The sequence below is a fragment of the Pezoporus occidentalis genome, unplaced genomic scaffold (genome assembly GCF_034315485.1).
Source record: "Pezoporus occidentalis ecotype Australia unplaced genomic scaffold, CSIRO_AGI_Poc_V1 ctg11, whole genome shotgun sequence".
NCBI lineage: Eukaryota > Metazoa > Chordata > Aves > Psittaciformes > Psittacidae > Pezoporus > Pezoporus occidentalis.
Genome location: NW_026912886.1, coordinates 10109476 through 10126623, shown reverse-complemented (window position 1 = coordinate 10126623; position 17148 = coordinate 10109476). Strand labels below are relative to the sequence as shown.

Genomic DNA, 17148 nt, shown 5'->3' with positions numbered 1-17148 from the left:
GGGAAGAAAAAAAAAGAAAAAATATTCGGAGCAAAGCAAAAGGAGAGAGACTTTTCTTTGGGCTGGTGAGAAAATGCTCAGGGTAAAAGTTGGTTTGGCGTCTTCATTTCAGCGACAATGGAGCAGAGCTAATTCAATAGGAAACGCGGGGATTTTATAGTGAAAAGACCGCGGGGTTACACCGGAGTTAAGCTCTTGTGAATTAATTATTAGCGCAAATAAACTGGGGGGGGGGGGGGGGGAGAGGTGGGGAGTGCTTGAGAGGGAGTGTAGCGATTTCTTAATATTCTCTTTTTCGTGTTTAACGACAATGCCATCGGGTTTGCGACTCTGGGTGAACGAAAGGATTCCTCACCCTTCCCGTGACGAGGAGAAGACGCTGGTTTTATTCCTTTTCTTTCTTTATTATTCTTAATTTTCTCTAAATGGTGTTAATCGCTTATAAAATAAAACCCCACGGAATTTGGCAGCGAGCTCCGGTTTGTGCTGGCGGTGGCATTCGGGGTTATGTTTCCTTCCGTGGCAAGTCGCAGATGCAAAAAGGAAAATAACGGGGGAATTTAAAGGCAGGGATGTAGAGGCGAGGCGCCGTGTTCGGCTCTCGCACATCTCTCCGGCTCGATCGGTTTCTTGTTTTATTCCCTACATAGAAAACCCGTGCGGGGATCCCTGGGCGTTCATCGGGGCGGCGAGAGACTCCCCAGAGCCGCTCCGGGGCATTTGTGGAGTGAATCGGAGATAAAATACACGAGCGCGGTTAAAGGCAGGGAGGAAGCGAAGGGGAGGTCGGAGGAGTAGTAAAGGTGTGCAGGAGGGGTCTGGGGGCTTTTTCAGCCTCAATGCCAAAGCTGCAGGTGATGCGATACGTGTGTGATTCTGTGAGGAAGATGAGGAAGAGGTGAGGAAGGTAGTGGCGGAGGGAGGCACCCCCGTGCCCCGGTTCCAGCGCGCTGCGGCTGTCGGGGTGAAGCCGTCTGCGGGACTCGGCCTGTCCGTCGGGGCGGGGATGGCTCGGCCCGGCTCCGGGAGGCCCTCACCTCCGAGGAGCAGCCGGTGCCCCGGCTTTGCCCGACAGCTGCAGGCGAGCCGGGCCGCGCCGGGAGCCACGGGGCCCTTCAGCATTTGGACAGCGGAGTGGGGCCGGGCCGGGCCGGGCCGGGGATCACAGCGGGGAGCGGAGGGCAGGCAGCGGCTGCTTCCCGTTCCCTGCTCGTCGTGACGGGGATTGGGGTGTCCTCGAGGGAACGGGGGTTCCAGGGATGAATGGAGGGGGTGTCACACCCCGGTTCTCCACCCGGAAAACCACTTATAGGACAGTGGGGCAGAGCGGGGATCCCGGCCTGCGCCCAGGTGAGCGGCGGCCTCGGGGGAGCGGATCTCACCGGTGGGGGGGGGTTAAGGATGGGGACACGGCCCCTCTTCTTCTCCCTCCCAAAGTCGTCGTCCCCCCCCCCCCCGCAGCCCCATCCTCGGGGGGTAATTACGGGGTGAGGCGAAGGGGCTGCGCTTTCTGCTCGGCGGAGCCTGGCAGCCACCAACCCCCGCCGCCACCGCCGCCTTCCTCCCGTCCTCCTCCTCTCCCCCTCCCTCCTCCCGCCTCCTCCCCTCCCCCTCTCCCTCCTCCTCCTCCTCTCCGCCATGGTTGGAGTGAATAGGAGGCTGCCGGGCTGACGTCAGTGCGGGCAGAGCCTGCCGGCGGCGGCAGCTCCTGGACACCGACCAGAGCCGGCACCGGCAGCCGCCGGGAAGACGCGAGGAGCTCGGGCAGAGCCGCTGCCGCCGTCCCCGGGGCTGGGGCCGCTGCCCGGCCGGGGCTGCCCTGCCCGCGCCGCTGATCCGCACTCTCGGTGTGTGCAGGGGATGGGGTGGCTCCCGCCGCCCGCTTCGCCCGGGGACCGCCGTCCTGCCCTCGGCACGGCAGCAAGAGTGAGTGTCGCGGCCGGGCATCGCCGCCACGGCGGAGCTGCCCCGGGGAGGCGGGAGGGCGCGGGGTGACTTGTCCCCCCAGGGGGGATGCACAGGCTGCGGGTGGGGAGGAGGGAAGCAAGCAGGGAAGCAAGGAGGAAAAGAGGGAGGGAAGCAATGAGGAGGAGAGATGAACTTGGGCCGGTCCTCACAGGGAAGTTGGGCGCCTGCAGGTGCCGGCACCACGCGGGACCGGGACCAGCACCGCGACCGCCCCGCGCCGCACCCCGGCCCCGGCCCACCCGTCACGGGGGACGAACGAGAGACACGGGGGACCTTGGGCTGCCGGAGATGCGTTTGCTCCGGCAGCCTCCCCCCTGCTGCCCGGGAGGTTGCAGCTCAGCGGCGGGACATGGGGCAGGCTGAGCCCCGACGGGGTGGCGGGGACCGGGAGCTACCGAGTTGCCCCTGAACGACACCGGGAGAGGCGGCACCGGGCAAAACGTCTGGACGAGGCCGAGCCTCTCGGGGCACCCAGGCTTTAGGCCGCGGGAGAAATCCCGGGCTCCCGAGGAAGTTCTTCCTCCCTGTGCAGCGGGTGCTGCTGAAGGGACCCGTTTCACGGAGGGGGATGGGGGGTCACAGGGATGCCCCGCTCGCCTGCTCGGATTTACCGCCGAGGAGCAGCAGCGGGGAGCCGCTGCCCGTGCCCTGATGAGCCACCGGCTTCTGCTGCTGGAGGATTTCTTTTATTTTTCTCCTGCTGTGTCTCTTTTATTTGCCTTAAAAAAATATATATATATATTATTTCATTTTATTTCATCCTTTCCCCCCTTATTTTTATTTAATTTATTTTTGTTTTGGTTAATTTTTTTCTTTTTCCTTTTTTTTTTTTTCCCCCCATTCATTCTTCTCTTCTTTTTCCTTCCTTCCCGGAAACGCTTTTTTCTTGGGGTTTGATTTTGTTGGGATTGGGTTTAACTTTGGGGGGTTTCTTCCTTTTTTTTTTTTTCCTTTTTTTTTCTTTTTCCTTTTTTATTTATCCTTTTTATCCTTTTTTTCTTTTCCTTCCCTCGCATCTCCCTGCAAGTGAAACCCGTTTTAGGCCTCAGCCTTTAGGAAACCCGAATCATAGCAGTGCAGGTGGCCCGAAACTCTGCACTTGACTGGATCCCCTCGACGTGCCTCCACCCCTGTCCCGGCCGAGCAGCCCCTGTCCCCGCCGAGCCGGGACGCTCCGGGACCGGCCCCGCCTGGGTCCCGGCCCCCGACGGCCGGCGAGAAAAAAGAGCAGCGGGGGCCGGGCCGCCGCCGCTTTGCCTTTTCAGCGCCGGGGCTTGCTCAGAGGCGGCTTTTAATTGCTAAACAAAGCGACGCGTTTCCTTCACGCCCGTCGGGAGCTGCCGCTTCTGTGCGAAGCCCCGATTTTGCGTGAGGAAAAGCAAAATAACCCCAACCCCACACCCGCAACCCCCCAGAACACGCACAGCCACAATTAAGAGAAGCTGTGGGGAGGCGCGGGGGTTACTCCAGGTTGGCTAAAAATAACTTCTCCTAATTAAAGAAAAGTGACGTCAGACGCGCAGGACGTAGAAGAGGGGAAGGCAGCGGACTCGGTACTGGGCGATCACGTTAAATAATCCCGGGGCTGCCCGGTGACCGGGCGGCCGCGGGGCCCCGGGGCTCGCCGAGGTGCGGCCGGCTCCGCTTCACCCAGTGAGGACACGGGAAGCAGAGGCCCGGCCACCCGCGGGTGGGCGCGGATGTTCCGCGGTAGCGCCGGAGCAGGTGCAGCACCATGGCCAGAGCAGCGCCGGCACCGCCGCCCCTCCCCGTCCCGTCGGGCCGCCCGCAGCCGCGGGTCGTTTAATCTCATGGGTTCGTGCAGAGGAAGGACGTGTCCCTCATGCGACGCCTCCGGAGCCCGGGCAGCCCCCGCCAATCCCTCCCCGGGCTGCTCGCTGGTGCTCTGCGCTATGCCAAGGAGCCATTTTGTACGTATCCTGCACAAATTGCGCCTAAAATATGATTAAAAATAATCCCACCAACCCCACCACCCCCCCAAAAAAAAATAATTAACCAAAAAAAACCCAACCCACAAAGCCTAAAAAAATACCCCCAAAATACCCCAAGAACAAGGTGAGATTTTCTCCCAAGTGCGGGGGGCTCTGCTGCACCGAGCGGGTTGGGGCAAGGGCTCCGAGCAGAGCAAGGCTTTGCTGAAAAGGAGCAGGGGAAAAAAGACAATATTATGTCCATTTCTGCCAAGAAAAACGCCTCCTCTGAGCAGCAGAGAGGCGGGATCCCAGCCACGGGCAGCCCGGCGAGATGCGGTACTTCACCCGCAGCATCCTCACCCGAGCAGCACGGCGGCCGGGGGCTCGGTGCTGCGGGCAGCAGACCTCGCACGGCGGCAGCCGGGCAGAGCTGCTGCTCGGCGGGGCTGGCTCTGCCCGCCTGGGCCCTTCCGCTGCTGTCGCAGGGACGGCGGGGCCGAGTCGCCGCCGGAGTGGCCCCGGGAGAGGGGGAAGCTGCCGGCCGTGCCCCACGCTGCTCCCCCCGGTGAGTAACGGGGCCTCCCCCGGTGGGGGGAAGCTGAGGCCGGGCCGTAGCCCAGGCGAACCCTCCATGTCCGCTCGGCCCCGCCGGCCACGCACCCTTGGGCTGCCCCGGGGAGGCGGTGGGGAGAGCGGGCGCCTTCTCCTGCCCGGCCGGGAGCGTACGGGCAGCGATCACCCCAATAACGACAGCGAGAAATTAGGAGAAAATCCAGGGCCAGCAAATGAAGGAATCCGACCCGTGGCAGGTTTTTTTTATCCTCCTTTTTCCGGGGCAGATTAAAATAACCCCCTGCCAAGCGCGCTCCCGAGCAAGGCACCAGGGGGCTGGGAACGGAGCACAGATTTCTCCCTACCTTCCCCAGCCCCGTCGGGGCGGCAGGGGCACCCCTAGGCCCGTTTCTCGTTAGGCAGGAGGCGGCAGGGAAGCAGCGGTTCCCGGGAGCGGGGCAGCGGCCGGGCTCGCCCGGGCGGCGGGAGCAGCGGGGCTGGCAGCGCTGGTCCTTCAGCTTTCAGCCTGATTGAGCCAGTAGATTTTATTTATTCCATTTCTAATTTTTCCTCTAAGGATACGGCGGGAGGGGGAGGCGAGGAGAGAAAGAAATAAATAACCCGAGCGGAGCTCGCCGGGAGCCGGCGGGACCGGAGGGCTGCGCTCCGCCGCAGCTGCTCCCGCCGCGATCGCTTCGTTTCGCGGATCCCTCGTTTTGCAACCCGTCACGTTTTCTCCTCGCCTCGGATTTAAAGGAAGGCGATGCTTAGAACCAGCGAGGGGTTATAGCTCTTATTTTTGTTATTTATATTTTCTTTCTAGTGAGGAATAAGTCAGGAAGGACCCCAGATAATCACGGTCACCTCCTGGCATTTCGTTATTATCATCGTTGTTAGTGTTTGTACATACCGGGTTAGCCCCTACACACATATGGCGTTAAGAAACTGTACGGGAAATAGCAGAACCTGGAGGGGAAATAATTAAAACAAGGAGGGAAAGGGCAGCAGAGAGGATCGGTGCAGGATCGCGGCGCATCCCCAGCCCCCGAGTACGGCTCGGGACGGACGGGCCCCGCGTCTGTCTGTGGGGAAAGGGGCCTGGAGGGTGCCCCGGTGCAGAGGCCGGACGGGGCGGGCGCTGCTGGGGGAGGAGAAGGTGTGAGAGGGGTGCGGTGAGTGGGGGGGGTTATCGCTGGGAGGGGGGGCGGGGAAAGGCTGAAGGAAAGGGGACGGGAAAAGAGAAGGAAAATGGACGGAAAGGGAAAAAGAGGAGAAAAAGGAAAGGCCGTGGAAAGGGAGAGAGGGGAGAGGGCAAAGGCAGAGGGGAGCCTCGAGGGTAGGCAGAGCGAAGTTACTGCAGGTGGGTCCCCGCGCCGGGCCGTGCGGGGCTGCTGCCGCCTCTCCCCATAGCTGCCGGCCCAGCGGAGCTGCCGGGGGCACGGCGGGGCAGGGAGGGGGCAGGCAGAGCGCCCCGCGGCTCAGCCCCTTCGGCGCAGGCCGGGAGGGGAGGCACGGCGGGGGGAGGACCGGTCCCGAGCCGTACGGTGCCGGCCCGCCCCGTCCAGCCGCGGCGCGACCCACCGCAATCCCGATCGGGCCGGGGCTGGCTGGAAAGCGCGGGAAAGGGGGCGCTGATTTAAATGTAGGGTCGAGGATTGGCTGTGCGCGGCGTGACGTCACTTCCCAAAGGGGGCGATTACCATGCGAGGGGAGTAGAAGTTGGGCAGCGGGGCGGGAGCGCGGGCGCCGCTCGCCCGGGCCGGTACCGGGGCGGGCTTGGCACGGCTTGGCTCGGCTCAGCCCAGCCCCGCACCGCCCGGCTCAGCCCCGCACGGCCCGGCCCGGCTCTCCGCAGCCGGCCCCGCAGCCGGCGGTGCCGCGGCTCTGCCCCGGCTCGTCCTCTCCGCTCCCATTTATCGTTTTTTTCTCTTATTTCCCCCCCTCCCCGTTTTCTCTGTGTGTGTGTGTGGTTCCCGGTGGCAGCCCCCGGCCGCCCTGCCCCGGCCGTGCCCGCACCCTGGAGCGGACGGACGGATGGACGGACGGATGGCCGGCATCCCCGACGGAGGGATGTTTCTGTCTTTGGTTATCTAGCTGTATGAGTGTTGTGGAGCCATCATAAAGCTAGATAACCGAAAGTAGAAATGACTTCCAGACCTGCTCGCCCGGGGGAAGCGGCCGCACCGGGACCGGCGGAGCAGAGACGGCCCGACCCACCGCCCGTGGGGCTCCAGGTAAGGGCTACGGCTCCGCGCCCGCCCCGTCGGGCCGCTCCGGGCAGCGGCAGCCGGGGGCTCCGCGGGCGGGAGGGCCGGGGACAGGGAGAGGGGAGGCGAGTCCTGCGCGGATGCTTTCACTGCCAGAGAAACCCGGGGGTTAACCCGGGTTTAAATACACCTCGAATGCGCTCCTTGGCTGCAGGGTGCGCGGCTCGGGGAGGACGGAGGGAGCGAGAGCCTTCCCAAAATAAATCACCCTCCCGTTCCAGATCTCGACCTCCCCCCGTTTTTTTGATGTTTCCCCTTCTCTCCTCTCTCCATTCCTCTCTCTTGTTTTCGGCTTCGGGTTTGATCCCGGCCTCCCTGCGGAAGGTCAAGTTGGTGATAATGTGATCACTTTCCCTATGCGGTGGCTCTTGCTTTTGTCCGTAGCTGGGAGGGAGAAGTGGATGTTCTTCGGGGAGAGGGATGCAAGGGCAAGGGTCCCGCTGCTGGGTGCACCCCTCCGGAATCCAGGCGCCCGGCTGGGGGCTTCTTTTGGAAGCCGAGCGGTTGGCAAGGCACAAAGCTTTCTTTCACCCTCCGCTGCAAGCCCCAGAAGTTAAGATAGAAAATGTATTGCAATGTGTGGCAAATATTAAAAAAGAAAAGAAAAAGGAAGACAGAAAGGAAGGAAAGAAAGAAAGAAAGAAAAGAAAGGGGGAAAAAAAGCAATTGGCACATCTGCATTCCGTTCCCATGGCGACACAAAGCACCGCGCTCGCCGCCAGCCTCCCCGCACGTTTCCCCGCTGGCGTGGGGCGAGCGCCCGTGGCCGTGGCCGTGCTTCCCGGGCTCCCCGGCACCCCGGGACAGCCCGTGGGGCACCGCCGCCGGCCCCTCGCCCGGCGGTGGCGGTTCCATCCCGCAGAGATCATCCCTGCGTTGCCACGAACTCACACGGGGCCGTGACAGCGGCGGAGGAAAAGCTTCCCGTGTCTGGGTCTGGAGTGGGGTGTTTGCAGGCTCTCTGCCCCCCAGGAGATGCTGCGGGAGATGTGGAGGGATGGGAGAGACGGTGCCGTGCTCCCACTGCTCTAGGAGTGGGTTGCGGGTTCCCTGCCCCAGCCTTTTCCCTGCAGCTGGGCATTCCCTGCTGAGGAATGAGGGTGGCACCTTAGGGATGAGCTACCCACACCCACAATGAGAGGTGGGAGCCCCGTGCCCCTCCAAGACAGGTTTTCCACCTTCCCTTGCACGGGGGAATGGCGTCAGATGCCACGTAGGCCCGCCAAGCTAAACATGCCTGTGCACCCTTCCAGGGCCAGCAAAGCACCGCCATAACCACAGTAAGGAAAAAGGATCTCAGCCTGAATTGGGCTATACCGGGCGAAAGAAAAGTTCTGAGGAGCTGTTGTTATTATATATTCTAATGAGAAGTCATTGGAGAAATTAAAAAGGGCAGAGAAAGAGGAAGACGCCAGCACTAATTCCGCAGGAAGCCTCCCAGGGAAAAGGCTGTGTGAGTGTGAACGCTGAAAAGCATGAAGGCCTGGAATTAGACTATCATTTAGAAAGCGTTACTAATCCGAAGTTACAGCAGTAATTCCATGATTTGCTGGGTCCCACACGCAGCGCCAGAATTAAAGATACGGATTTTCTAGAAATGTAGCTCAACTGTGGCACCGAGTCTCGGCAAGATCCGAATGAATCATTCATTCCAAAGGCAGCGAAAGACGTGTCATTAAGAACCAACCTCCTTCTCTCCAGCCCATCTGGAATATGTATGCTCTATGCAATCCCAGAAATTGTGGAAGAGATCGGAGGTGGGGAGGAGGCAATGTAGCCCTTTCCCTTCTTAATTATGTCGCTTATTTTTAAGGGATAATTTCCCAGTTATTTCCACCATATTGTGAGTGGCACTTCAATTCTTCTCCTATTTATTCCCCCCCCCCTTTCCCCTTCCATGCGTTAGCATCGAGTCAGGTGCAAACGGTTTCAGTGGAGATGCTTTAAAACTCGACTGAACAAAGCAGGGGGGGAACTGAGCAAGGTGGTTGATGAATGCATTTATTCCGGAGTAATGATTTGATGGGGGATGGAGGAAAGAAACATTCAAATTCCTAATGAATATAATTCAGGAGGAATCATTCGACCAGCGTGTTAGAGACAATCTGTTTGGTGGGAGTGTTTCTGCACTGGCACAACCCAGGAGGTATTTCTGTCCCTGCCTTTTGTAATTGCAAAAGGTGAAAATATCAAAAGAGGATCCGAGGGGAAAAAAACCCCAACCCACACACACACATAATAAATGTCTTTGTGTGTGTGTGTATAAATACATAGATATATAATTTCATGAAATAAAATGGAAGTGTGGAAATCCGTGTCTACATGTGAACTCTTACAAAGGATCCATGCAAGCTCTTTCACCTTGCTGTTCCATCAGCTGCTCAGGAGCCACCCTTGACTCCTCTCCATTTTTTATCTGCCCCAAATCGCCTGTTCTGAGCCCATTTTTCAGGTGTTTTTTCAGCCCGTTTCTGGTCCACTAAGCCTCGAGCAGATGCCCCCGAAGGGGGCTGAGGCAGGGACTGGGCCATTTGGCCTTAATTTCCAGGAGAGAGGAACATCGGTTGGATTTTTATGGGCACTTAAATTCTTCATTTTCACCCCCACTGTTGGTGTGAACCCACAGTGTTGGAGGCTGAAGGTGACCCCCCCCCTCCATTAACAAGGGAGGTGGCAGTGAGTGATAGGTGACTGTGGTATGAGTGTCCCCAGCTCGCGTGCACATGGGTGGGGGGTGAGGAAGTGGATAAAGCCCCCCAGTAAATCCCTACGTGTGAAGTACCTGCTGCAGTTGGAGGATCCCTGGCAGCCCATTGCCAGGTCTCTGCTTTCTGTCTTTTAAGTGTGGTGGTGAAAGGAAGGTTCCCAACGGTCCATCTTTGGGCCAAGGATGGATTTTGGCTGCACATGGGTCCCTTTGTGGCTTAGCTCTTTGCCCTGTTTGTGCAGCTGTTGGCTTCAGATTGATCTTTCTTCCTGAACAGCCCAAACCCAGAAGGGAAGGCATCATTTTTGGCTGTGCTGGGAGGAAAGCCCAGGTCACGGCATTCCCAACCCTTTCCAGTGGCTTTCTCTTCTCGGAGGGACTCCCAGCAGAGTGATAGGATGCAGCGTAGGCCAGGCATAGGTGAGGTTTCTGGAGCTGGACCATGCTGTCTTTGTTCTTCAGGCAGAGCTGGGGATGGGCAGAGGGAGCCAGAAACAGAAGAATCAGTGTGTGCCATTGGAGGGGTAAATGGAAAACATCATTTGTGGGTTCACCCCAGGGAAATGTTGCCCTGGGACATAGTGTGCTCCAATTCGTTATTTCCCATCTTTTCCTAAAAACTGGCCACCACGCAGTGGGTTGGGCTTGAGGCACAAGGTGAAGGCGGGTTTGTATCAGATACCTGGGAAGCCAAACCCTCCTGGGCACAGGGGTAGGTGAAGAAGGGTCTGTTCAGTCCCTGCCATTCAAAGGAGCCACCTCAGGATGAGCCCTCTTTCTTGGTTATGGATAAATCCTATCAATGGGCATTTTTGTGAAATCACTTGGCAATGGAAGGTTCAATGCTTGACCATTTCTTTTGTCTGTCTTGGCGCCCACTCCCTCCCCACATCCTTGCTGAAGGCACATGGTGCCTCCCTTTACCTGCTGCTCTGCCCTGGTTTTGTCTGTGCTGCCAGAGAAGGGGTAGAGCTCAGAGGCTTGGAGCATCCATCCCGGCTGTGTCTGTGGATGGGTGCTGCCTGTGCACCGGGGAGGTGCTGGAAACATGCTTTCTCATGTCTGGGTGGAGGGAAGGTGCCAATTTGGCACCAATGCAGGTGATGGTGTTTCTCCTAGCTGCAAATGCCAAGGTGCTGGTGCTTGGCACATGGCCATGCATGCACGCTGTTCATGCTGTGGGTGCCATGTGTAACTAAGGGGCCTCTGTTGCTGCCACATCAAGGCTCCTTGACCTTCATAAGCTTCTGGAAGGCCTCAAGGGCTGCGAGCATAAGATGGCTGCGTGGCCACCCCATTGGCTTCCTCACCACATGGTGCCAGGAATTGCCTTTTCTAGGTTGGGAATCTCAGTGTTTCATGCCCGTGATCCCAAGAAGGCATTTGCCAAGATCCCAACTGGAAAAGCATCACCTGAGGCTGCTCACCCTCCTTCTCTCCATCCCTCTGGGCACACATGTTCAGGACCAGAGCTTGTGCCAGTATGAAGCTGAGGCATCACGCTGCCTGCCGCCGGGCTCTCGGCATCCACAAGGAGTCGGGACAGGCTCTGGCTTTCAGGTTTTCAGGTGCTGTCTGATATTTATTCAGGGGCTCGGGTTTGGTTTGGAGCGTTTGCCTAGAAAGCTCAGGAGTGGGGGTAAAAGAAAGAAAATGGAAGGGAGCAAAAGAACACAATCTCCGGCAGTTAGCTGTCTCTTGGAAACTCGGCTTGCTGTTCCTATAGAGGCTTTCTCTTCTCCTTCACCCTGGTCTGGCCTTAAGTACCACTTTAAGTGGGCTTTGCTCATTCACATCCAGGCTCCTTAGAGCAATTGAGCCCGCGGGGGTCTGAAAAGAAGGGACAGTCCTTCAATGGCAGGACCTTGGGCCAGGCTAATTGGTTTTGGTTCAAGGGGATACTGGATTTGTGAAAAGCCCAAAGACATCTTTCCCACGCCAAATCCCGGCTCTTCAGAGGGGGAAGTGAGGGGTGCTGGGTGGGGAAGGGAGCTGAAAGAAAGATGGTTTAGTTGAGGAACCTACATAACGACCCAGGCACCCACCAGCCTCAGTGGGGTGCAATGGGGGGGTTGAGCCCAGGGTGGCATGGCAGCAGGAAGATGGGGTCTCTTCTCAAAGCAGGTGGATGGTGGCGGCTGGCTCCCGGCTGGCAGCAGTGTCTTGGTTGCATTCAAACCAGGCTCTTTATGTCCGTGCCAGGCTCCCGTGGAGATGCTGAGAGAGAAGGAAGGATGGGACCTGGGTCCAGAAACTGAATCGCTTCTGTGTGCTCGGTTGTGCAGCCGTGGGGGGCATTTGCTGAGGTCTCTTGTATCTCGTTTTGATTTAGGGATTTATTTATTTTTCAACATTGACTCTGTCTGGCGCCATTCCAGCAGTCCCACGACCTTTACTCTCCCCAGTCCATAAAAACCACTTAATTATTGGGCCGAAAATCAAGGCTTGGAAACAAAGCCAGCTTATGGGACCATCATTTCTTGACATATTTCCTGAGAGGACATATTTCTGGGCACCTTCAGAGCAGAGCACGCAGCTTGTTGGATATGAGATATCAAGGCATTATTTATTGAGGAAGTCTTCACACTCCCTCATCCGTTATAATTAACTGATGACATTTTTTTCCTTAGGTTCAAAATATGGTGAAAAAAGTATAATTAGCACGAAGCCGAGGCACTGCATTAAAATGTCTCCTATAGTTAATGTAGGGTAGTCGTGCTATTTATTATAGGAGGAGCTGGCTTTGACCTCTGTGTTGCCTAACACTTTTTATTGTAAAGATTCTTGAACTTTTTTTCCCTTTGGAGCACCTCTGACACTCCCATTGTTTGCTGCGGGCCCTTGAAATTCGGCCGGGGGAAGCTCTTCAGCTCGAGAAATGCCTATTCTTTGTCCCTTAAATTCCTTTCAGGTTTAGCTGAATTATGAATTGTTCGGAATCGTGATTTCCTTTCGCTTGCCTCTTGGGGGGAAAAGAAAGAAAAAATTGGAATTTATTGTTTCCCTGGAATAATAATAGCAAACCATGAGCAGGGTGAAGCCCTGGACTCCCACCACTGGATTGCAGAGCTCTGGACCAGCCAGGGAAGGTGGGAGGACACTTACAGCCAACTCCATGACTCCCTTTCACTATTCTTCCAGCACGGCCCCATCTCCTGGGAGAAAACTCCTCCGGGTCCTGGCGTTGGAAGGAACAGGCGTAGGGGGGTGTGAGTGCCTGGGCACTGCCAGCCCCAGCGGTCCCCCTTCCCCGCCAGCCCCAGGAGAGCAGCCTTCTGCCGCTGCCAGATAACATTAGTCCTGGATTTCATAGTGGCAGAAATCTGTGCCGAGACTCAGGGCTTGAAATCACTGTACCCATGCAGGACGAAGGCAGGGATGGGTGCAGGGTGGAAGGAGGGGAATTTTGTTACACTTGCCTACAATTGTTTTTCTTTTTGCTTATATAAACAATCTATTATTTATTAGCTATAAATAATGCATTTTTCTGTATGTTTAGAACGCACGTGATTTCTGTATATTAAAAATGAACATGGCTCTGAAGGCACCAAAGCAAGCACTTGGCAAGTCGGGGGGTACCCGCTTTCAGCTTGGCCATGAGATGTGAATTCTGCTTCTCCCTGCCCTTACGAGGCTGTAATGACACAGTCACAGCCTATTTTTAGCTCGCTCCCTCTTTTCCCTGGGCAGGGTGGCTGCACATGGAGGTGGAATTAAGGTTGCACGAACAGCCATAAATTGGACACTTCCTAACTTTGAAGTGCTTGACCACGCAATCTAAATGAGGGCTCTTCAGGGCAGTATTTCTGCATGTGGCATTAACTGTGTTGGTCGCGGACGGCAAATACAGGCGTAGGGAAGCCGTAGAGCAGAAAAGACCTATCAGACTATTGACAGTGCTTGTTTGAATAGATGGGGAAGTCAACAGAGCCTACACTTGTTCTGAGCTAAATGGCCAAGAAGATGTCTCCAAGATGAGAGGGGGAAGCCTTTGTTCCTTCAGCCCCAGCCTTGATGTTTTCTTTGCCTTTGGCTTTGCCTTGTTCACTCCTTGGGAGATTTGGGCTCCTGCTCTTGAGGAACCTGAGGCTTGAGTAGTGAATTTGTGTGCTTGTGGAAGCAAGGGGGTCCCTAGAAATGTGCACACGCACCAGCAGATGTGTGCTACGAGCTCATAGATACTTGCTGACTGGCATCCTTGCCTTGCCTTGCACACTGACTCTTGCCGGTGTCGCTAACAGGAGCTGTTGCACATGTTGTATGGAAAGGAGAGGCCTTTGTTTATTACATGGGATATCTAATCTCTGTTTTTTTAACTGCTGGAAGAATTACTCTGGAGGTGGTTGTGTGCGATGCAGTTTCATCTTTGCTTGAAATGGCTTTTTGTGGCTTTCTTTTTCCCTTGTTGACTGGGGGGGTTTCTCCATTCGACTTTCAACAAGGCATTTGGCTGTGTGTTTTCTAGCAGAGTGGGCTCTGGTTCAGCAAATTTGCCTGGGGAATTAAACAGTCTTTTGTTTTACTTTCCTGGGTTTAATGCAGTCATGGGCCCTTGCACATACCTTGTGCTGATACCGGAGCATTTCCCTCCAGCCAGTAGTGTATTTGTCCTGGGTTATAATGATTTGACCTAGTGGTTTTGCCTTGTGGACTCCTGGAGCCTCATACCTGCCTGGGGCTGTTCCTGCATTGTATCTAAGTGTCCTATGTTTGGGTTTCCATTGTGTGGGTATGGCCTTGTGTTTTACAAGCATCCTTTTCATAACTTTCCCCCTCTCTCCTGCATCTCGGTTCAGCAGAGGGCCTGTCTATCTGGATGCAGGCAATAAACATCTGTTCTCACCCTGACTTCTGTTAATGAGATAGAGACAGGTAAGCATCACACATACCAACTTTCCTGCTCTCAGCAACATCAAGGAAACGGTGACAAGCTATTAATGGAAAGTGATGGTCTGGGTGCTAATTAGTGCTTCCTTTTCAACTTTTACCTACATGTCTACCAAGATGCCCATCCCAGCCTCTCCTCTCTCCTTGCATCCCTTTGTTTCCAGCATGTTCCTTTTTCACCACGCACATCCCATGTCGAAGAGGCTTCTCTCCCTTTATTTTTCTCCCTACCAAGCTCTTTCTGCATCTCCTCATTCCCTTTTTGTGCCCTTTTTCCCTGGGTAATTGCTGCGTGTGCCCTCATTCTCCCGTGGCTGTTCCCAGCAAAGAATAAGCACGATACTGTAGTGGGATCTGAAAGCTTGGGGATGGGCCACATAGAGTTTGGTCAGGAGTTTCTCAGCTTCACCAGGTATGAATATCCGCTTGTGGCACTGGTACACGAGGTCAAATTGCCCTGGGGATGTGAGGTCAGAGATCTGTCCCCTCTTCCCACAGGTAATGCTGTGGGGAAGGTCCCAGCAGCTCACAGGTCTTGGTCATGGAGCAATTAGTATTTAAAGCAGATCCTCTGGTGATGCCCAGAGATTAAGTAGGAAGGGCCTTCGTGGTGTGAGCCTGCAGGACATGACAGGTCTGATCCCAGAGAGCTCGTGGTCTAAACCCTACATGATTTTGCTGTCCACCAGACCCTGTTAATAGGTAGGTTTTGAGATCCACCCCAATTTATGCTGCTGCAGCAATAGGATGCCTGGTCTCAGCTTGGTGCCTGGTCTCTCCCGTTTTAACTTCTCCTGGTCCCTGGGCTCTGCCCGTTCCCCAAGGACCCTGAATGTCCCCTCCTCACTTTTTTTTTTTGCACAGGCTGTGGGTTTCTTGTGTCCCAAGGAGCTGCCTAATCTGCCCCTGTCATTCCCAGTCACAGGCTCCGCACACACCATGGCTTTATGAGGAACGCTTGCAGGGCAGTGGGAAGAGGCAGCCATGGTTTGCACATTAGCTAATTAATTTTCATGACTGAACGATGCTGCCTGGTCTCTTGTTTATACTCCTCGGCGCTCCCCTTCTCCCCCCTCCTCGCTGACACACACACAAGACGACACATCTCGTAGGAACGTCAGCATCCTTTCACAGCCCTGAGATGCGAGCGGTTATTCTGTTGGCTTGTCACATGCGGGTTTCCCTGCTTCATGGTACACAGGGGCCCCCTGTTTCACATTTGCTGATTCTTATTAGACCCAGCGCGCCAGGGCCTTGTCTCTCCCCGCAAAGCAACGCGCTGCATCCCATCCATAAATCCAACCCTGGAACAAAGCCTCTTCTACCCTGCCCCATATTTCTACCCAGCCTGCCCGCTTTCCCCTCTGTCTCTCTCTCTCTCCCCCTCTCCTGTGCTGAAGGTTTCCTAGTGCCAGGGAGATATGATAATTCTTGTGAAGAGAGCATGAAATGCCTCTGCTCTTTGTGTCTGTTTAATTCAATGAGAATCCCAGCCCCAGATGTCATGAATGGTGGGCTTTGTGCTGGCCCTTCCTAAGCCCTAACCGCCAGCCCTGCTCTCTGTCTTTCTTGTTTCCCACCACTGGATACTGATTAACAAACTAAATTATTTTTCCTCCCTAATGATGTTTTCCCACTTTGCCCACCAGGCTGGAAGAAGCCACGGGGAGGAAAGAGTTTGTGTAAAGGATGAGATAGCCAGGGAGAAAATTAAAGAGACAGTGTTGCTCTCTGGGCTCTGGCAACGCAGGTCTGCTCGGCTTTATTTCCTTGTTAGAGAACAGGGTCGTGTCTGGCTGTATTTTATGTGGCTGGGTGTATTTTACATGACTGGGGGTATTTTACATGGTTGGGTGTATTTTACATGCCTGGGTGTATTTCAGCTGCGGGGATGGGCTTGAAAGCACTCGCACAAGGTACGCTCTGAAGCATGCCAAGGTCCGTAACTCACTTGCAATTGTGTGTGCGACTTTACACGGCCCCAAATTTCAGGTCTCTCTTCCAGCCATGAGTGACATGCGATAATTACTTGACGTCCATTCATGTATATGGGAGCCTCTTTCTAATTGAGACAAATTCTCTTTTCCTTAATCAGACATGACTGTGAGTTCGTGGAGTGGGATGCCTTGGGAAGGGCTGGGACGTCTCCACCTGGGCAAGGAGAGGTGAGTCCCTGGGAGTCTTGCTGAAGGATCGAGTCCAACTCATGCATGGGAGACCACCTCTTTTACCTGATCCCTGCTTCCCTTCCCGCAGCCAAATTTCCCAGCCAGGCTCTTGAGCAGGGCCAGTTGTTAGCTGCTGCTTCAGAAAGCCAGCAGTGACAATCCAGGGAGCCTGGAAGGAGCTGGAGGCAGGTGGCCAAGGCAGGTCAGTGCAAAGCCACCTGCTTCCTGGAGCCCAGCAGCGCTTCCTTGCTGGGCACCAACGAAGCTGTGGCCAGCAAACACCATCCTGGAGCAGAGAAAGAGGATGGGTGTCAACCTTGTGACAGTAGGAAGGGAGAGAGCCTTTCAACCACAACAAGGGGGTCTGAATTGTGCAGTTTGGGGTCATTGATGGGGGAGTGGTTTCGTGTTTTGGGTGGGCTTTTTGGCTTTTAAGAACCAGAGGAGCCCCTAGGCTGTCAGGATGGGCTTCTCTTTGCTGGGGTGCAAGCAAGGTCAGGTCTGATGGACAGGACAGGCAAGGAGCAGGCCGTGCCCAGGGAGGCTCTATGGCAGTATTGTATGGCTCAGCCTTGTATTTATCAGTGAGATCTTTGGTTGGAGCTTTGCTTTTCCCTGTGGAGATCAGGGGGACTTGTGCAGGCTCAGCTTGTAGAGTGGCTGCT

General features: G+C 55.8%; 1 long non-coding RNA gene across 1 annotated transcript in view; it reads left to right on the top strand.

Annotated features, from left to right (window-relative positions):
• The first annotated feature begins 6222 nt into the window (after window positions 1-6222).
• The window catches only part of LOC134169722 (uncharacterized), a 35472-nt gene continuing 24546 nt past the window's right edge, over window positions 6223-17148 (top strand). Inside the window, exons 1-2 of the long non-coding RNA XR_009967003.1 lie at window positions 6223-6688; window positions 16411-16480. This is a non-coding gene — a long non-coding RNA (uncharacterized LOC134169722). The remainder of the gene's footprint in view (window positions 6689-16410; window positions 16481-17148) is intronic.